This window comes from Takifugu rubripes, chromosome 9 (genome assembly GCF_901000725.2).
Source record: "Takifugu rubripes chromosome 9, fTakRub1.2, whole genome shotgun sequence".
NCBI classification, from domain to species: Eukaryota; Metazoa; Chordata; class Actinopteri; order Tetraodontiformes; family Tetraodontidae; genus Takifugu; species Takifugu rubripes.
This window is the reverse complement of record NC_042293.1, coordinates 7,669,520-7,691,553: the sequence shown is the minus strand read 5'-3', so window position 1 is coordinate 7,691,553 and position 22,034 is coordinate 7,669,520. Positions and strand designations below refer to the sequence as shown.

General features: G+C 43.0%; 1 long non-coding RNA gene across 1 annotated transcript; it reads left to right on the top strand.

Moving 5' to 3' along the window:
* The first annotated feature begins 16,867 nt into the window (after positions 1–16,867).
* LOC115251086 (uncharacterized) lies at positions 16,868–17,672 on the top strand. The gene is made up of 2 exons (XR_003889639.1): positions 16,868–16,981; positions 17,070–17,672. It is a non-coding gene; the product is annotated as an uncharacterized lncRNA (long non-coding RNA).
* Positions 17,673–22,034: the final 4,362 nt, after the last annotated feature.

The following is a 22,034-nucleotide window of genomic DNA, read 5'->3' as shown; positions in this document are numbered from 1 at the left end:
CAATCAGATGGCGGCTTATTACAACCTACAAGTTTCCCAAGTAGGACTGATGGGGGTTTAAATAGCGTGGCAGAGTACTAGCGGGGATGCTACTAAATTCACCAAGGATGTAGAACCCAACAACAGGAAAGGTCTGACATTTGCTGAAATGACGTTGGAAAGCGTTTCGCCACTTAGCCTGGTGGGATGTGACAGAACGAGCCAGCATTGTTGCTGAAAGGGGACGATTCGCTGCCTGTCCGTACCGTACTGACCTGAGCCCTGGCACAAATGCAGCAGCTATGTTGTGCTGCTTTCAGAGGCGCTCGGGCAGTTAAGGAGATTTCTCATATCGGAGTAACAGCAATGTTAAAACAGAAAACTGGACTTTATCTCGTTTTCTGAGCGTCCTCCAACATATATTCCTGTGGAATGCAACCCGAGCGTGTGCAGTGGACCAAAGCAGGGACTAACAGATTCAAAACTGGACCGCCACTGAGGGATGTATGGGGGAGGCAAGAGATGTTGATGAGAGCAAAATGATGAGGTATGAGGGAGGAAGGTGGCATCCACGTACAAACAAATACCTCTTTAGAATTCTACACAGCACTCCGCTGCAGCGTGTTTGGTTTCCAGGCAGCACTGCAATATTAATGCACCCATCTACCCAGTACTTCCACCCCCTGAGCGCAGAAATTATGAAGGGGAAGGAGAGAGAACAAGTTTAGGGTGAAGTTAAAAGAAGGCAAACTTATGCTGCATGTAAAAGGCTAATGAAGTTACACTCCACGCAGTTCTGTGGCAAAGGCAAATGAAAATAAAGAGAAATAAAGTCTGTTCATACAGCTTTGGGGGTGAGAATGTGATTACGTGTACAGCCTTTGCTTTGATTTGATTTGGGGGGGTGAACCACAACCGCATTCAATCAATATGCAGTTCGGCAGCTCGCTGAAACCCACCAAAGACTCTGTAATACGGATCAAAAGATTTCAGAAAGAGGACATTAAAATTTACTTCCTCAAGAAAAAGGGGAAGGGGAAGAAAAAAAAACGCTAAAATAATTTAGTCATGAGTTTTCTGCAGTCCCCTAATGTGGGTGGTGGTTTCTGAAATCTCTTCGTTGCATCGTTCCTGCAGAGTACATGTAAAAGCTTTGGTCCTGCCCGGTTCTTCTTCTATCCTTGAGATATTAATGTCCACCAGCTTCACCTGCTGTGGTGTGATGTGTCTTACATCATTGCTCAGCCTTGTGTGGCCCTGATCTTGTGTCCTTCCCACACAGCGGGGTGAAAAATGTACTGGAAGGGTTCAAAGGCAAACAATGAATTTGATACCGCAGGGGGAAAAAAATCTGTCATGCACGGGAAACTTTTTCTGCATCCTTGACAATCACATAAACTATTGAAGCCTTACATCCCAAACAGACAGACGTGTGTGAGTCTTTGGCAGGCTGCTAAAGATGCAATACAATCTCTGCTTCTCTTTGTCTCTGTGTCTAATTAACAGTGAGACGTGCTTGTTTCTGGCAGGCAGTCACACGGAGAGACGTCGGGTCTTCATTCATCATTCCAGTCTTCTCAGTCTCGCACGCCTTCATCGCTTCAGCCCCATGAAAATGTTAAAGATTTAACCTTTTGCAGACAGAATGGTGTTGTGCTTTTTAAGTTAGCACCGTTTCCTGCAGCTTTTCAGAACGCTGACTTTTGCAGGGGACCTCATTTCTTATTCCGGGTAATGGTTTTGGAGTCGTGGCCAAACTGCTGCATGTCCCCCTCATGACCCCGTGTCTCTAAATGAAACTCCGAGCGGTACGCCAGGCAGAGGGTTATCCTGGCATTCAGCCCCGACACGCCGCTCTGCCGTCAACATTCGCAGAGGTGCCCCTCTTCATCATTATTGTTTCGCTAACTAGCATCTGAGCTCCATTTGCGCCTTTTTGTTGGCAATGAAATTCTGAAGAGATCCTCGAGAAAATGTCAATACCAATTACCGAGCACACGAAGACAGACAATTCACATGGAGACAGAGCGTAGATGTATGGTCCAGCCAGTCTGCATGGACTAGGTTGATGAAAGCTCCAATCACACATTTGACTTTACTCAGAGATAATTTGAAAACCCCTTTGAGCCACTGACCAAACCCACACATTTAATTCTCTCATCATGGTACGTATGAACAACACAAATGTAGTTCCACCTCCCCCACTCACTTCTCTGCCCCACATATTGTATCGCGTAATCTCCTAACACCAGGGTGTTCCATTTAGAGCCCATGAAATCAGCAGTGGTGCATTTAATCAGTCAATGATTGCAGTCGCAGTGGCCACTTTAGAAGAATTTTGATCCTAATGCCAACTTCTAAACACCCTGACAGTGTTTTTATTTAGTAGCTGCTGAATGCAGAGAAACGCGCACTTCCAATTTGTTCAGCAATCTAAGAATCGGTTTGTGCTTTTTGTGGGAACTGGACTGGCGTTCAAAGGAACGTTGAATTTAATAAGGCCTGTGTCACTTCCCCACACCTATTCACACTGTTGTGTGTGTAGCTACACGTCCTACTTGCTGAATTACTGGGTTTCAGTTCCCCTGAGGGGCCTTCGTCGCTTTTGGATGCCAAAAAGTGTGTGTGGGTGGAGTGCCGAGCACAGATAACAAAGTAAGCCATGGACAGTGATTCCTGGAATTATTTTCTCCATGTGGATGTGACGTTTTTCAGACGCGATGCCTTCACAGCAACGTTCATGCCAGAGGACCTACGCAACGAATTGCAAGCACAGGAGGCAGAAGAGGGAGGAGGGGATAATAGATCTCATACATTAGGCTGCTGCTTCTGTCGCCATTCTGAGACCCGTCATCTTTTTAAAGAAGAGGACAAAACAGCTGCTGACAGGGTTAAAAATACACCCAGCATCAAGTCAAACTGCTTTGGCTTCATTTCAAATAACGATCTCCCATATATGTCCAGGTATATTTGAAGACAAATGTAGGAAATAAGCGATAAACTAAAACTAATGTTGGTATTTGGATGAGAAACGTGTTTCGGCAGGTTAACAAAGTCGGATTACGGGTCACAAAGCCAAGGACAAGATCAGACTTTCAGTTATGGGTTTGACCCTCACATGGGTCGCTGTTTTTGGGTGTTTTCACCAAGGAGTTTTCTGCTGCTGCGTGACCTCAATGCACCGTGTTCTGGGATGCTGGAAATGGGAGCCGTGCTGGCAGTCTGTGTCTAAACACCTTTACCCTCAAGTCATAGAGAAATGTCACCTTTGTCCCCAGAACACGACTCTTTTACGCTTTAACATGCCACATTGTCTCCATGAGCCTGATTCACCACTGAAGTATCTTTTTTCTTCTTCACAAGCAGACAGAGAGTTTACAGCAGTGATCTTTACCATCTTCTCTGGAATATAAAGTGTGTTCCCTGTGCATACTGAAGCACGCTCCGCTCCTTAATCAACCTCAGCCCCGAGATCAATAGCCTGCGAAGGACAATTCAATCCACCACTCATAACCACAGATCAATTAAAACATAATCCATTTATCCATCACCTTTAATAAGCATATTTAATTATCATTGTGATTCCCCGGCATCCTGACAATCCGTAATGAGAATCCTTTTCCAAGGGCACGGAGGCACCGGGCGCTGACAACACAAACCAAATCTCCAAATAAGGGATGAACCTCGTCGTGAACTCAGAGTTAACCTGTCACAGAGGGCTCATTGACATGCTAGCTGTTGTTTCACCTTCCAGGATATGAGCCTGTTGAGGATGTTAGGCCGAGAGGCGCGTGCCCGTCAGACACTTCTGTTGGAAAGCTGCAGAGTTCACGTCATCACTCGTGGTCTTTAGCTTGGCTACATTACCACTTTAGGCTTCTCTCTGTTTTTTTTTATAACTTTTTGTCAGGGCGAATAATCATCCCAAATGAGACCAGAGGTAAAGGAAACAAGGTAATCATATGCTGCAACCTTCCGATGTACAAACTACTTGGTTACCCAGGGATCTGGGTGGAGTCCCTTGTGGATCATTTTTCTCCTACGACATCCTGCTGTAGTCACGTTCTGCAGGCAAACAGCCATTACTTTGGCGGTAATTGACATCATCTTACATAGGACGGTGGCAATACATGTTATAGTCTTCTTTTACAATCTCCAGGGTTCTGCGCTAACATATGCATTTGCATTTTGATACGCTGACATTTCCAGTTTCTTTGAGGTGTTGCTTAGGAAAAAGGTTCCAGGTATGGGTCCAGCTCATGCCTTTTCTTGTGGTGTTTCCTGCACTGTACAGTGGAAAGCACTGGGTTGACTGGAGACTCGGAACGACTGTCGGTATTCCTAGTGAAGAACCAGTGACCTGGATGGAGTTAGATTCATGGTGTAATGTCAGCAGTCCTCGCTGTTATGAGGTGAGAGCGAGTTGGCTTCAGTTGGCTTCAGTGAGGTGACCAATTCATTCCCAGCAGAGAGGGCAGGAATGCTGGTGGGTGGGGTTGGAACGGCACCTTGCTGCAAGACGAAACAAAATTCCCAAAAGGCCAAACTAAATTTGGCAAAAACAAATCCTTCATGTTCTTGATCCCTGACGGTCATTTGCAATGCAGAAACTCAGCTGACAATGGACCATTAAGAAACTGGGAAGCTGGGGGTGTTCTGAAAAAGTAAGCGCTGCTACAAAGAAAAGGTTCTCTCCAAACCGGGCATCTCGCTGCACTTTGGCATCAGAGACTTTTGTACTGGAGCTGACACCTGCTCCCCCGCTCTGTGCCAGCGAGGCCTAACAAGAGGGCTCAGATGCATGAAAAAGCCCACACAATTTGTTGCCCGTGCCTGGACCTCCCGTCCTTATGCGTGAAGCGGAAGGTCGAGATATGGACACGTTTCAGCAAACTCTTTTGGCTCAAATTGCCTCTCTTGAGAAGAACACGCTCCAAAATATCAGACTGACCCGACATCCACATTATGAAGGTCAAAGTCACGTGATTGCTCTGCCCTGGGAGGGGGTTTGGTTTAAAATCTGAATAATGTTGTCCTTTTGGAAATAAATGATTGCACTTGTTGAACTGAATAGATTCTCGCATCTGTTTGCGGCAGACCTGGGGTTCAAGCACAAGACCAAGCACGAGACTCAGACCAAATGTTCCTCCTATACAAGAAGTTGGTGCAATATAGGCCATCAGGCTACTGCAGGTTTCCACCACAGAATTTACTGCTGATGTTTTCGCCTCAACATCTGGCTGATGGACAAGTAGAGCCGCATCCCTGCTGAGTGTGTTGCATCTGTACCTGATCAATCGCCGGATGTGTTTCCATGTGTTCTATTATGTCTCATTTCTACATCAAGTCTTTTCTCATTTGAAAATCTGAATATGAATTTTCTCATTTTGTGTGTTCTGAGAAGTTCGAAAAATATTGTTTACCCGAGAGCTAATTCTTTGGGACAACCGACACGTCCTTGTGACCTTGCAGAACTTTGGGGCAGCGTATAATGTAAACCAGCCATGTTCAGAAAGTTCTGTGTTTTCACATTCTACCACTCTTTTGTATTATTCATGTTGCGCTTTGTTTGCAAAGTTCATGCCACCGGTGGAGATGCATCATCCATCATTATGAACCTGATATGAAATGAGGACACTCTTCTTTATTAGCACTTTTCTGAACCTGCTGTTACCTTTATGCTCTACACATCCTCTTGTGACATTTTGCTTCAGGAGACGAGGGGTCTGTTGCTGTGAAGCCCACGGAAGTCTGGATCCAGCAGACAGCTGCGTGAGCTGGAATCAATTGGATTTTTGCAGTTTTCAGCCACCTCTGGGGTTTTCCTGCCTATGAGCACAGTTCCACAGCTGGAAGGTTTGGCACAGGGCCTTCACTGGGAAGCAGTGGAGAAGAATTGCAGAGTGCAGTTTGTCTCTGGTCTGCTATGTCCTCATTGTTACTCTGCATGGAGTCTTCAGTGTCTGTGATTGCTGCTGTATCACAGCCAATTTGCAGGGCCAAACTTTGTTTCTTGTGCTTTTATCCATTCTAAAATTCACGTATGAGCCTTCATCCATCCCATCAATCAGCAGGAGGGGGTCCCTCTATGTGAGCTTGGTCCTACGCAAGGTTTCTGTCGTGGTTCGGTTTTTGGATGACATCCGGGGGCAGGCCGATCTCCGAAGAGCGCTGAGCCTCCAGCGCACCTGCAGCTGGTTACGTCCTAATCAGCGCTTACTTAAGCTCTCCCCTCTTTGCCTCCTGTGCCGGATTGTTACTTTTGTAACAATTTTGTTGCGCATCTAGCTCCAGCTCCCCGAGATCGCCCGTCCTTCGCCTCATTGATTGATGATGGCCCCTGGTCCAACTCGGACAGGCTTTTGGTGTCTGCTGTTCCTCCTCCAGTCCGTTGCGTCTCCTGTCAGAATTTTGCTGTGGTTTTTTTGATTTCAGATTTAAGATCAAACCATTTTTTTTTCACACCTGCTACTGAGCGTCCTTTTCCTGACACTGTGTCCACTGCACGTGTGATTGTCTCCCATGTTTCCTTTTTATTAGTGCTGGTATAACCAGCACTAACACTACTGAATATAACTGATTTTCTCCAGGTGATTTCCAGCAGCAGTACCGCCACCTCTGAAGTACCAAAGTTATTTTTTCTCCTCACCTGCTGCACTCCATCCGACTTCTTTTTTGCTTTGGGCGTTTTGCTGCTTTTTGCTGTCTACAGGGCCCTGCTGCAGTTCCTTTTATGGGCATTAGTGGGCGTAGAGTATGTCATTCATCAATCTAGGAACACAGCTGCGAACAATTCTGAGGCTTACGAGCGCATTGATGAATCTGACATAGGGTTTTCTTAAGGAACTTCTTAAGAACAACTTAAGAAAGAATCTAAGAAGATTCTTAAGAACATATTGGTGAATGAGGCCCATTGTTCTCTAGTTTTGTGATTTATTTTTATTTTTTTTTTCCCTGTGCCTTGTCACCTTTTTCAGTTGTTTTTTTCCCGTCTGTTTTTTCTCATTTTGAATGGTTTAAAGCAACATGAGGCAATTGTGACTGTAACCGATGCTCTCTTGAAAACAGAGAAATTTAATTTTTATTGCAATAGTACAAGTTCCCTAACTGTTATCGGCGCTTCAACCATCTGTACTGTCTATCAGCAGCAAAGGCCAGTCAGAAATGCTACTAAATGTAGTTGTATTAAATGTAGTAAACAAGGTTACAATAACTAGCACACTAAAATAATGAATCTGTGTCTTTTCACTCAGCAGGAGGTCAGGACTGAGTCTCTCTCTCCAACAGGTCAGCATTCAGCATTTTTGTGCACAGATACTTTGGCAGGATGGATGCATGCCAAAGGCTTGAACCAATGTCCAATATTTAAATTATTATCTCAGTGTAGGCTTCCAAGAAAAGCTCATATGCAGGCAGTAAAGAAACAATAAGTAAAAGGAATGAAAAGATGATATAATTTACATAAATCACACAAACTGTTGCGGCAGTAAGTGGTCTCATAGGGAGATGGCTCTGTGCTCGGGACGTTCAGTGTGGGGATTGTGTGTCAAAAGATTGCAGTAAAACAAAGAAACAAATAAAATAAACACCATTTATAAATGTATCATTACATTTTATAACTTTAAACAAAGTAATTTGACAGGCCTTCACACCGTTTTGAGTTAATGTGCACTCATGACATGAAAGAGGAAATGTAGACACATGAGCCTAGAAATCGCACTTGAGCTGCAGTGTTGCATCGTTCTTAAAACCATGGTTGGTAGTTGTAAATAAGCAGAACTGGAAAGGCAAATATCAACAAGTCCTCCAGTTTTCCACTCTCCCATTAGACTGAGAGATGGAAGATATCCAGCGGTAGGGGAGGTTGAGGCAAGAACCGATTAGTCTGGCTTCACAAACAACTATATATCTTTGACTTTTAATTAAAAGTGCCATCGCAATTAGACACGGTAGTTTAAAGGCTTGCCAACTTTAGAAAAAAAGCAGGCAGTCCAGGCGCTCTTTTAAAGGAAATCCAGCCCAGCTCCTGGAGAATAAAGCGTTTCTCCTTCCCCGAATGTATTTAAGAATGGAAACTTAAATCAGCTTATAGGGTTTTTTTTTATTATTGTTATTTCCAAGGATGCCCTGAAAGAGCAAAAAGGAACCCAGTGGAGGGAAAATAAAACTGAACGTCAAGCCAGCGCTTACACAGGACATCGAAGATTGAGGTCAGGGGGGAGGAAAAGGCTCCTCTCGGACACAAGAAATGACAAAAAGGAATCAAAAGAGAATGTGAATTAAGACATTGCTCCATCGAAACAATCTGTTCCTGCCACATTCCAGTTCTGAAGACATTCACATAGATTTGAAACAAAGGGCAAAGGATAGAGGGGTGTTAATTAAACACGAGCAGCCATCACTGTTGCTGTATGGTCGCGTCTCCTGAGGAATTAATGATACCTCAAAACCACTGCGTTTTTATCACCTTTAAACCATTCTAACGATGAACCAATTTTAAGGTTCAGATGGCATCTATAACTGTACTGATGTGATGTTCAGACAGTATTTTATCTTCCTGTGTTTTGACACGCGGAGCCTCTCCACTCGCCTTTCCCACTTATTGGACAGGAGTGAGAACTCCACTGAGTTAGTACCCTCAGAGGACCCGTTTTCTGGAGTGGTGAACAATCAACAAAGCTCTTAACAGATGCTCTAATCACCTTATTTGCTGAGGCACAGACAAGAAGCATCCTCTGTCTGCTCGAGGAGTAAGGACAAAATTCCTCCTCAAAACTTCAGACTTTCATCACAACAGTGTAAAGCACTTTTAATAAACCCTGTTAGGAGCTCTGTAGCGTACCCTGGGGTGCGTAGGACGCACGTATAATTATGATGAGGGCCAAATGTAAGCCATAAATGAAAGCTATTGTTTACAGTGTGCAAAATACCCAATGACTTTGTTCAATTGTGCAGCTTAGAAAAGCCCTAGCGTTTGTAAAGACGGCGGTTGTATCTGACTATTCCAATGACAGCATCATTAGTTGTAGTGTCAATCGTTTGTCAATCGGCCCAGACCCCTGCTGGCCTTCGATGCAACGCTGTTGTTCCTGGCTCAGCTGGGTGCACATGCGTCACCACACAGCACCATATTAGCGAGCCAACACAGACGGCGCCTGCTAACCGTTCCTGTAGGTCCTATCCACTAAGCTGTGTGTGGACATCGACACTCAGGGCCGACCACGGCTCAGATGGCTCATCATCACCAATGGATTTCAAAGGCCCGACTGGTGCATTTGAACTGGAATCGCTGTAGATGTAAGCAGACGCGCAAACCAGCGGGGGGTGGGAGGAAGAATCAGGTTGAAGGTTTCAAAAAAAGTTTCATTTTTGCACTTTTTTGGTTTATGATGTGTGGTGTTAATGAGGAAGGCTGCAGTCTGGGTACGAAGGTGAGGCCTCTGAACAACAGCAATCTGTTACAATGCCCTAAATTACTGCTAATAATAGACAGATTTAAACACACCGTCCTTTTAATTTTCCAACTTCTGAGGACCGTGTGCTGAAGCCTGATCTGCCTGGGGAGATTCTTGGTTTAATACAGCAACCTGGACGATTAAGGCGATGAGGAGAAGAAGGCAGAATATCAGAGGCTGATGTTAATGTTTAAATGATGCCAGGTTAATGTGGTGCGCCGCTCAGGGAGCCCACTCTGCACCTGAATTCCTGATCTCTGAATGACCCTGAATATACCATCCTCTCTCTCTCTCTTTCTCTCTCCCTCTATCTCTCTCTCTCTCCCTGACTCAATGATCCAATGTTATTTCTTTTTGCTGCATATATTCAATTAATTCAATGTCGTTTTGTAATTGGAATTTTTTTTTTTCTGTTATTGTGCATAAACCAGGACCACAATTCACTATAGGAACTGTTGCCACATTATGACACAGAAGTTATTTTAGAAATAAATTGATAGTAAAATAAAACCAGTGGTCTACTGTCTTAAAAATAATCGTTCTTGCCATTGGGTGGCTATACCGCAGTTCAAAAAGAAGTAAACTGTTTAGCCGGATGCTTTTAGACCTTTTGAATTGCTTTTGGACTCATCAATGGATATCAAGAGCAGTTTCCGCATTGTGCATCATTTTGAAAATGTTACAAAAACATCACTAATGGATAATAAAAAGGTAAATGGAGGGTATGTATGTGTGTGTTTGGGGGGGATTACAGTCTACTTTGCTCTTTCATGTGCCCTTCAATGCATTGGACTGGTCCTGAATTTCACGATGAATGCCAACAAGAGACCAATTTGCAAAGTAATTGAAAAGAAAAAGAAAAGTTATATTAATGAAAAGAGCCCTTATTTTAATGTTACCCTTCAGCCTTGTTCCTGCCTTCACATTGTTGCTTCAGATGATTTCTGTTGTAACAATCTGGAAATATACTGTAGATATATAGGAAAATACATTCTGTGTGTCAATTTTACAATACCGTTTTACATTAGAACAGGTAGTGTTGTCGATATTGCTGTGTTAAAACCAAAGTTCGCATGGCAACTTGGGAAGTATAATTCTTTTACAAAACAATTAATGCTCATTCTCCTCAAGGCATTAACAGCAGGAGGGGACCAGAGTGGAATGATCGGGGAAAAGAAACCAAAAACAATGCCGGTCCACTAAATGAATTTGTGCAAACTGCAGGAAACAGTAGGTCCTAGTCTGGGATTAAACTTATGGTGCAACGCCTGATTTAATGCATATCTGCCTTTTGTCATTTATCTTTTCATTCCCACAACAATAAATAGAGAAAATTGGAATTCACCAGGCACATTTTTAAAAGTGTAATTAATCATTGATCCACAGCTACTGTGTGATAAATCAGATTAAAAGTTTTACTCATTTGACAGCTGGTTAAACACATTTTTGAGTTGGACAGACAAAAAGAAAGAAAACTTTTTTATTTATTGTCTACTTTATTCATTTATCTTCAGATTAATCAATACCTTTGTTTTTAGCTAACCTCCAGTTTGGCCACTCCCACTTTGTTCTGATTGGTTAATGGGTTTATCAACGTCCACGGCTGCCTGGAAAAAAAATCAAAAGCAAAAAAATAAATAAATTTTACATTTTTGGGAGTGTCACTTAGAGCATTTTAAAGTTGTATTGTTATTTTTTATTTTTTTAAAGGGGGGGTGCTAAAAACAATAAAACCCAGTGAAATCTTTGAGTTGCTGATCAGTGAGGGTTCCATTAATTATTGACTTTAATGTCTGATACCTCCACCTTAGGATGCCTTTAGATCAGCAAGCAAAGACTATTACATCCTCCATTATTAAAAGGAGAGAAGCTGTGGACCGCACATTTGATATTTCAAGAATGTCAAGGTTTTTGAAGAGCTCGTATACAGAAATCTCAAATTTAACATCCTACATGCGGATGTAATGCAAAAGAACCAAAACTGCGGTATTTGAGCCAGTTTAGTGACACCAGCCTAGAGGTATTCAGCTGCGCTGTAGTGAAGCAGAAACAGATGCCAACAACGCCTCTTCAAACTTGAGAAACAGTTAAAAGTGGAGGCCTGCGTGCATCTTCTTGTATTCACAGGTGCATTGAGGTGACACGATTCCTGCTAAAGCCACAGGAAAAAAGACGTTCTGCTCTAAACTATCATTCGTTCACACAGCGTTTGAGACCAGGGCTAAAAAGAACTGGTTATTATCATCTCATTGTAGGAGGGACCCCTCAACAGCCTGCTGTGTTTGGCAACATGCCCCCCACTTTAGCCAGCCCATCCTTCAGAACACACACTGTTAAACAGAGGCTCGTTCAGTCAGATAAAACCTCCTTATGGTGTGTCACAGCCTGCCATTATCAAAGGCTTTTTGGCTCTGAATCGGGCAGGTACAAGTCTAAAAGAGCAGCCAGTCAGGAACAAGTGGATAAAAACAAACACATTAAGGTCACAGGAGGTGAAAAAAGGCCCTGGTAACTCATTAAACCACCACACAGAATTACAATCAGCTTATTCCCCAAACAGAGTAATTAGCTCATTCAAAAATGGCTAATTTAAAGCTATCAAATAAAAACAAGCTTTAATGTAAGGAAATGCAATTATTCAGACACAGATTAAAAATGCAAATGCGTAGCCGGGTGAGTAAGAGCTGTGTTATGTAGAATCAAACTCCCCACTGACTCCGAATTTCCTGTTGCAGATGCCAACAACCACATGGAAACAAGCCAGTTCTTTTTTTTTTACTGGCCACTTGATGTGGGGACTCGTCATGTTCCTAACGAAGGAGTCACGTCTCCAGAAAAAACACTAATATGTGGAAACATAGGTCTTTGTTTGATAAGTCACTTTCTTTAGTTTTGAATTGTCTACATTCGTGTGTGTGTGTGTGTGTGTGTGTGTGTGTGTGTGTGTGTGTGTGTGTGTGTGTGTGTGCGTGCATTGCTTTGGTTCGGCCTCTGTTTTGTTCTGGCTTCGCTTCACTCAGACTCTGTGAAAACACAGATTTATACGGCCATAATCGGCTTAATCAGCAAGAAAACTACAGAGGGGAACATGCTAGTCTGGCAACATGACTAATCTAAGATGAGGACATAGCTGTCAACAGTTCTATAAGGTAGAACTGACGCAGCCCAGGCAGAATAAGGTTGAGATGCTTCACAACTGGTTCTTCCCCAGTTAAAGTCCAGATATGCAACTATAAGCTTCAGAATGGAAGCAGGTCATCAAAGTGCCGCATAAACTTAAAATTTTGTCGATGGAGTCACCAAAATTGACTGTCAAACCTCTGTCATGTTGAAGTGTTAGAAGTGACATTATTTGTAATATTTAACATTATATTTAGCCCGTGCATTCATAAACACAGACGTGCATGCGCGCGCATACACACACACACACACACAGCCTCCTTTTGTCTTTTCTATGTTCTCCCTTACGCTGCCATGTCAGGAAAGGAACCCAACAGCGGATTACAGAAGAATTTCAAGCATATGTCAGCGGTTGATTCACCAAAAATCATCGCGCAAACTGATTTTTTTAAAAACATGGCAGAAAACTCCACAGTTATGAGTCATTAAATATCAGACAAATGGCAAAAAATAAGAGGAAGATCCAACAGATTAAAATGACAAGATGAAGCAGGTGGTTCAATAATGAAGGGTTTTGTGATAAACCAAAGCGTACACATTAAAAAAACAGTTCCAGATAGATAGATAGATAGATAGATAGATAGATAGATAGATAGATAGATAGATAGATAGATAGATAGATAGATAGATAGATAGATAGATAGATAGATAGATAGATAGATAGATAGATAGATAGATGTTTTACTCTGTTAGCCTTCATGAAATGCTTTCAAAGTTCAGATTAAAAGCCTGAACTCCAACTAAAAGCCTCAGAATGAACTCCTGCAGGGAGTTCTCTCTTTCTATCTTTCTTTTATGGGAGCGCTACACCTGGCAAAGTGCTGCATCCACACTTTCTTTAATTTATTACTACTGGTTGCATGGTTGATGTAATGGAGTTGCAGAGTTGCCTGATGGGCTGGTCGGCAGGGCTGCAGCTGGATCCTTTCAGATTAGCGCGGTCCGACAGCATCCGGGACAACAGGAGGAGGAAGATGAGCTTGGGAGCGCGGGGGGATGTGGGTGGCTTTGGGGGCTGGGTAAGTCAGCATGGTTAGCACATTAGCCTCACCTCTGGAAAAATGACTTTTTTTCTGCTTTTCTAAACCTATGATCCCCGCCTCCCCCTCCCTCTTCCAAACCGCTTCTGCTGCTTGACATTCATCAGAAGCATCAATGCGCACATTTCCTTTACAGATTAAAAAAAAATGAGAAAAGCGAGGCAGTTGATCTATAGATATAGTTTTATGGATCCGTTATATAAATATTTGATCAGAAAGGGCCGGGATGGGGGGGGGGGGTGTTCTGTGTTCACAGATATGTTCATTTTACACCAATCTGCGTGTGTTAACCATGCCTATGTTTAACACATCGTGGACAGTGTCTCCAGAGTGCTGTAGGAGAGGAGGCCCCAGGAATACAGGCATGACAAACAGGGCTATTAGAAGTCACAGGGGAGGCAAGCAAAACTGCTCTGAGGCATGAGACGGCCCGCTTAACTACGTCAAGAAAATAGGAGAACTGGAATATTCTGCCTTCATAGCATCAGAAATGTATATATTGACAAAGACTTTCAAGGATAATGACCCCACCAGCAGGGCCTCCATCTTTGAGAAGCATTTTTAATCAAACCATGTATAAACACTGAAAGCATGAGCATGGATATGTGCTCTGAGCATCTTGGGTGCCTTGCTCAAGGGCACCTCTGCTCTGGAAATGTCCTGGCGCCTCTCCTTCAAGCCCATTTAACAAAAACAGAATTTCAGCAGAGAGCTGGTGGAAACAAAGTTGTTTCAGATCCAGTAAAGTTCATTTGAAATAGTCCAACCGAAACCCCAGCCGTGAAAGTCTTCTTCCTCCGTGTAAGTAAAGGGGCTCTGGCTGCAATTTGTTGCTGTCAGGATGATTAATGTCTCTCAATAATATTACAGCTTATATGGATATGGGAAGGTGCATCCCTTCTGCAGCTGATCAATAAATCTGTGATGCTCCAGCCTCCCACCCTCGTTGTGCAAAGAGATTTAGAGGACCTCTGAGCAGACGTGCGCTCTCATATCTCTAAGTGTTGTGCAGATTTATGAAAATGCTCCTTAAATGTTCTCCACCTTAAGCTACAGTACTGACTGTGTGTATTAAATATTTAATTTTTAAAGCAGTTGTGCCCTTCAGTTTCTCCTCCCCAAAAACAACATACGTGGGTTCAACAGGAAAGTATACGCAAGCACAGGTGACTCCATGAATCATATAACTAATTAAATGAAGTGAAATGCAGAAGTTAAAGGTTGGGAATTGTGTGTAGTGTGAAAATGAAAAAAGATTAAAGAGCTATGAGTTGTAGCTGGAATTGAACTTGATCTCTGCACCTTTGAGCTAGGCTATATTAATGAGAGCATATCTGAAACCAACTTTGGCTAAGCCACTAAGAAATCAATTAAAAGCAAAGCAAATTACCTCATCTCCCACACAGAAATTAAATTATGGTCACTTTATGTTAGTTTGTGTTAATTGGTCAGTGGTGAGTGCAAAGGCTTACGGTGATCCAGCCATAGAGGTTGTGGACGGTGCGTTAAAAATAAAAAAAATCTGAAACTTTTGAATTGAAATCCTAAATATTACTTCTCATTCATCCGTTATGAACTGCCTTTATAAAACACTGGAGTCTTCGATATTGTGTATAAAGTGGAGAATTACATTTATCTGGTTGGACCCTGGACAAGTTGCTAGCTCATCTCGGGGCTAACAAATGGTCTCACTCTTTCTCACCGATGGTCACTGTGATATCAACACATGTGGACAGTGGGAGGAAGCTGGAGTAGACAGAGAGTCCCCATGTAGACATGGGGAGAACATGCAAATTCCACAGAGAAAGTCTCCTAGGCCCGCTGGGGAGGGGCTTGAACCAGGAACCAGAGGTTTACAGAAAAATCATCATAACCAACGTTTCTTTGTTGTTGAGGGAAAGGGACCATTCTCACTGAGTAAATAACACAGTGAAAATGCCTCTGACCCTATGTGTCGCAGGCTCTCTTGCACAAATGCCATCCGGCGCACCTTGAGGAGGACTGGATCTTCAAACACTAAAAAGGACGTCATGATTTCATTTCAGCTCTGGGAGGAAAACAATAATGGCATGCGGTGGCAGGATTACAGCTGCTGCACAACATATCGAGCGATTTCATGTTAAATTGTGCATTCTGCTTTATATGTGGCATAGCCTCGGGAGGTTTTAGTGGCTAGGTGAGAAGAATTTAGTGTGAAATGAGATGTGATGCTAGACGGAGCCGCTCTGGTCCCACGGGCTTTGTTGCTGGACTTCACAGATTCCTGCCTCCCTTCTTTTGCACCACCTCTTTGGGTTTTCTCTTTTTTCATCTCGCCTGTGCACGTTTCCTCTCCCGGCGCCCTCCTTTACAGAACGTTGACTTAATAACGTGGGTTTGGCTATTGTTTCTGTGAGTAAAATGCAGAGATTTTTCTGATCTTAATTATTACAGGGAGATAGATGAAGTCTGAGCGCCAACATTCAGCTCATCTTCACCAGAGAGGCCAGTCCTCTGCCATTTGTGGTGTCGTATGCAGGTACCAGCATAAAACAGAGAAATTTATTGACACTGCTGCCAAACTGCAGGGTAAAACAAAGTCACGGGAAGAGAGTGGGGGGCTGGGGCAAATCTGAGATGGTAGCGACAGATTTGCAGCCCCACGCTGGGAATGCTGCATGATTGCACCATCTCCTCTCTCACACAGGCCTTTGTAATAGCCTTGATATGGTGCACTCAGCGACCCAGCCCCCATACGCAGGACCTTTAGCCAACTGGCTGGCCTGATCGCAGGAGGAAGAAAAATATTTGACAAAATCAAATTCCTCGGGTCAGGGGTGACGCCTCTGCGTTTCCCCGTGGAAAGAAACAGTAGCTCCAATGAAAATGGTTCAGCACACACTTACCGGCTCTTTCATATCTGACTTCTGTGAAGTGGATTCAGTGATTTACAAATCACCATTATACAAACCCAGTTACAGGAATGAGTGAGGATGCTGACAAAAATCTCCTTAATATGTCCAGGAAACATGTAGTGTCGGGCTACTAAATATAAAAAGTAATTCTGTCCTTCATTGGACAATCTGAGTCAAAACAGCGTTCGTTGTTCTCTTTGCATCACTCTTTATTACAATATTGTTAGGAGTCCCCAGTGTTTTCCCTCTCCCCCTCCCCATCTGTGTCTTGTCTGTCTATTCTCAGGCTGGGCGGAGCGGCTTCCAGACTCCCCCCATCGGGCGATCGACGCACACCTGAAACCGTTCTCCAGCCAATCACCCACACCTGCCGTCCGCTTTAAAAGCCTGGTCAACTCCCCAATCATCGCCAATTTGTTTTTAACCGCCTGTGGTACAGTCTGGCTCCTAAAACTCTGAATGCAAGTTTGTTTCATCGTTCCTGTTTCCAGTTCTGAACCGATTGTTCGTCTCTCCTGCAGATCGCCTTTCGGACGCCTGTTTGCACCGCCCAGCCTGCTCCAGCTTGACCGTGTTTGTCTGCTTCCAGCACCACTTGGTTTTGCCCTGAACCAAATTTTCAGTATATCTTAATTCCAACCTCGGCCAGTCGTGTGTGTCTGCATTTGGGGGTCTTAATTCATGTCTGCATTGCTTAACAAATAGTGGTTAGCAATGGAATAGTAACATTGGACTGTTCATGCTTTAAATGACCCCTGGGGTTGGGGGTTGGGGGGTGGCTCAGACTGACATCCTACAGCTTGTTTTGTGCTTTGATTTTGACTCCAGCACTGCTTTTGGTGTTAATCCAATGGCACCAGTTGTCAACCCAGTGGCACCAGTTTGCATGACAGTCATGGCTGATTTATTTCCTGGACTTTGGTATCAGTCCACATGTTGCTGTGACTCACCATTTCGTGAAAGCGTACTCTCTGACAACCAACATGCACCGAAAGCACTGGTCGGTCCTACTGGTCGACCCATTTCAGTAGTACCATTTCACTTTAATGAACATAACTCCCATTAAATCTAGAATAATTTATAAAATTCTTCTTCTGGCCTATAAGGTCTGGAGGAGCTAGTGACACCTTACCAGCCCAATAGACCTCTGCTCTTAGAATGCTGGTCTACTTGTGGTCCCCAGAGTCTCTAGGGGTAGAATGGGGGGCCGACCATTTAGCTACCAGGTCCCCCTGCTGTGGAACCAGCTCCCTGTCCAGGTACGGGAGGCTGACTCCATCTCTACTTTTAAGATCAGACTTAAAACCTTCCTCTTTGAAAAAGCTATTTGTCACTAATTCTGTAGTCCGTTACTATCATACACAGACAAATTATCATACTTAGGGGGTCGTCTAATTATTAGGTTAACATCTTAGTTATGCTGCTATAGGCCGAGGCTGCCGGGGTCCAGAAACATGATCACTTGACAGGTGTCACGGCTTCCTCTCCTCTCCTCTCCTCTCCTTTTCTCCTCCCCCAGTAGGTCAGTGATGATGTCATGAACACATTTTTTTGTGTTGTTTTTCCGCATCTCTCCTCCCCATTTTTCTGTATCCATCTACAGATATTGCCGTCTTCATTGCTGTGCTCTGACCTACTGACCTCTGACCCCGCTGACCCACTCAACTCTACCGGCAGTTTGTTATAATTAATATAATTAATGTATTTCTATGATCTCTGCCTATTCTATCCTCTACCTGTCCTTCCCCGTCTCCTCTCTCTCTACCCAGCCCTCCATCAGCAGGAGGGTCCCCCTACATGAGCCTGGTCCTGCTCAAGGTTTCTTACTGTTAAAGGGGAGTTTTTCCTTGCCACTGTTGCTTGTTGGGGGTCAGGCCCTGGGATTCTGGAAAGCACCTAAAAATAATTTTGATTGTAACAGACGCTATATAAATAAAGATTGATTGATTGGTTGCTCATCCTTTCTGTGTTGGAAAAAAGACACATACAGTTCTTCATTTCCAGGTGCCATACCTCTTTGTTCGACTCCATTCATCTACTTCATGTGCAACGCTTGATGCCACTGAAGCAATTACAGGGTTTTAATTGATTTAACAGAAGGCTGAGACTTGTTATAGAGTCTCAAGAAAATGGCAGACCTCTGCATTTGCATGCTAAGCCACAGTTTTAAAGTAGTACCATAAATTTAAATCTCATTTGACAAAGAGAAATCGATATCCGTCGGCAGCCCCCAGTTCTGAACTGTTGTGGTGATGGCTGCGGTGGCATCCCACGCCTTCAATATGAATATAGAAACAGGCTCACATTTCTCTCATCAAGGCCCATCACCATGCCTCATCCGTAATCATGAGCGGCAACAGAACGACCTCTTTAGCATCTGATCATTCTTTTTTCATCACTTTTTGCGAGAACCACCAGCAATCTCACAGTGGCATTCTATGATCTTCCATTTCTGAAAAGACAGCACGTAACGGGGTTTGCAGAATTAACAGCAAAATAATTCAAACGGCAACATTGCTAAATGCAGGGCACTAATCACATGAAGCTGCAATTATTTGATAAAAGTAAATATGCATATTTATGAGGCATTATTGTTCTGCACAGATACCCAGGGCTAAAGGCTCTGCATGGAGGATAGAGCATTTGTATGGGGGCAGCTAAAATCAAAGTTCCACATACATTTTAATAGCATTGAAATTCAAACGGTGGTTGTTATGAAACTGATCAGATTTTGTTTAATATATCAGGTGTTGCTATGTCAATGCTATGTACTCTATTCAATTTCCCCTCAAAAAACCATTTTGTCCTTGGAGAAGATCTATCCCTCCCATCCTGCCGACCCCTAATGATTTTTCTTTTTTCCTCAGGATGACATGGGATGAAAGTGGTTAAGTTTAAAGCTGCAGCTTTGCATTTATGAAAAACTACAGAATGATAAAACTCTCTGACAGTCAGGTGCACTTATGCAGCAGACACCGTAAAACATCTGTTGACAGCTGCGCATAATTCATTCTCCAAACACTCGTGCACGCAGGCGAATAAAACTCACTCAGTCTTTCATTTATCTGAATTTTCAAGTGTGTGTGTGCGAATATTCTGAAGTTTTTTCCACATGAAAACTGGTAATAAGAATGCAGGACATAGTTCAGTCGTGGATACTGGAAGGTCAAATTGATAGGCGCTACAAGTGATGCTGCTTCGATAGCATTTTAGTTGTAATTTTAAAGTGTTCTTAACACTATTACCTGGATAATAAAAGGCTCAGGTGAAAGTCCTGGATGTTTTAGGTTTGTGTGACAAAATATCTAGCTGTGAATAAACATTTCTAGTTTATTTCACATGCTGCTTTAACCCTCCAGAAATAGCCATGCTCCCATGCTAACTCATACTTTCTGTAGCAGTTACTCTATATTTGCTAGTCGAAACAAAATTAGCTCCACTGTTTGTATAGAGAGGCGAAAAAAATCGACAGTCAATATTTTCTCAAGGGGATTAATGGCCTCATAATTCATGTTTACATCAGTATTGAGACAAGGAACCGTAGTTTTCTCATTCTAAAATTACTTATTTGAACATTAACCATTTTAACAACAATTAATCATGCTTTAGTGAAGTTTTGCATTCTTTGTTTTAATGATTTGATGGATATTTTTGTTTACAATTGTTTTGTGCCACAAAACGGTAATCACGGAAGACAGAGTTGAAGCGAAGAGTGAAACAATAATGAAACAGCAGAAATTATAAAACTAAGCCTGAAAGACTGCGAGTAAACCAATGTACTTACAGGAGGGAAATGTGCTTTCTTAACATGAAAAGTAATAAACATGAGGAACATTTTGGGAAAACACAAGAAAAGGCACCAGAATAAAAGGCTGAGAGATCACCAAGACATGTGGAGGAAGAGGCGAGGCAGAACAGGAAGTGGCATCTGGCAATCAGGAAGTGAACAGGAAGACACGATTAAACAAGAAGGAAAACACAATAACAAATCCTTTGTAACATAACATTTAGGCCAATATCTTCAGGCCAGGTTTTCCTGCACCAAATGACATAGTGCATAGCTGAGCTTCCTCCACAGTTCAGAGGACATATTATAAAGTACAACATAGCCTTGATACCTGCCCCCTCCTCAGAAGATTACCCGATACTCATTTAACATTTGTCATCCACTGTTTATCTCATCCACCTCGCCAGACACGCAAGGCCAAACAGTAAGAACCCAAAAGCTTGTGGTGTATGTGCACGATTTCTCTGCTACCCCTCCATCACCGCCGCCACCACCCCCACTACACACACACACCCTTTTTGAAATGGTAGCTATGAATCTTCATTGCATCCGTTGGTGTGGAAAGCAGCCCACTCCTAAATGACTATTGATGATAATGCCACACTGTAAGAAATGTGAACACGGTATGGAAATTGTACGATCCGGGGGGACGGAGGAAAGCGACGCGGAGCTGTTGCACGGGCCAAAGTGAAGATCCTCTCATCCTATTGTTCTCTGGGGGATAAAACGATATCTATAAATAAATAGTTAAACTTACCATTGAAAATCTAAAACTTAAACTCATATCTAAACTGCCCGAACAATAGAGAGCCACTCTGGGGATATTATGTCTTTTTTTTTCTATTTTCAGATTAAGTAATAAAAATAAAAGGACAAAATTCTTAGACCAAACAGCGATGTGAAATAGAATTAATGGAGTCATGCCGTCCCAACTTTCACACGCATTTAGCAAATTTCTGTGAATAACACGTGACACACCGCACACTGCAGTCCTTCAAACCCGAGCTGTTTTGCGCAGATAGCTGCATTTATCATCAAAGTCCCTGAATAAATCCGGGGTCTTCAGATGATAGTGATCCCTTTTTTCTTAGAGTGCCACAGAAAAACAACTTTTGCAGCTGGCTTCTGGGTCTTATGTGCACTGGTGATATGCACTCCCTCAAGGCTGATACAACTTGTCCTTGGATGTGGGGGAATTATGAAATGTTACCCCGGCAGTCAGCAGTCATCTGTATACAAGCCTTGAGGAAGACAGGGGACGCTGTGTAACAATACAGATGTCCTCCTTGGAAGGATCCAATGGCACAGTGGAGGGGCTCAAAGATTGCTCTGAACTTGAAACCAAAAGAAGTTTTGCCCAGTTAAATGAGTGGTCGAAACTGGGCAGATGGCATTTAATCTCCATCCTTTATTCACCTACTGAAGCACACAGCATCAATCAGAAGTGTTTTATTTGAGTGAGTAACAACCTCCACTTGCTAATCATATCATTTTCACTCCCTCACATGTAAAATATTCATATCGTTTAAATAAAGGTCACTCAAAAAGATTTTCACTATAACTGCACTATTGTACATGTGTGTCTGTGTGTGTGTGCAACATATTTAGCACTAGAATACTCATTCTACTAGTAAAGTGAGGACACTTTTACAAATTGAGGCCATTTGGCTGGTCCCCAAAACATCAAAGGTCTGTTTTA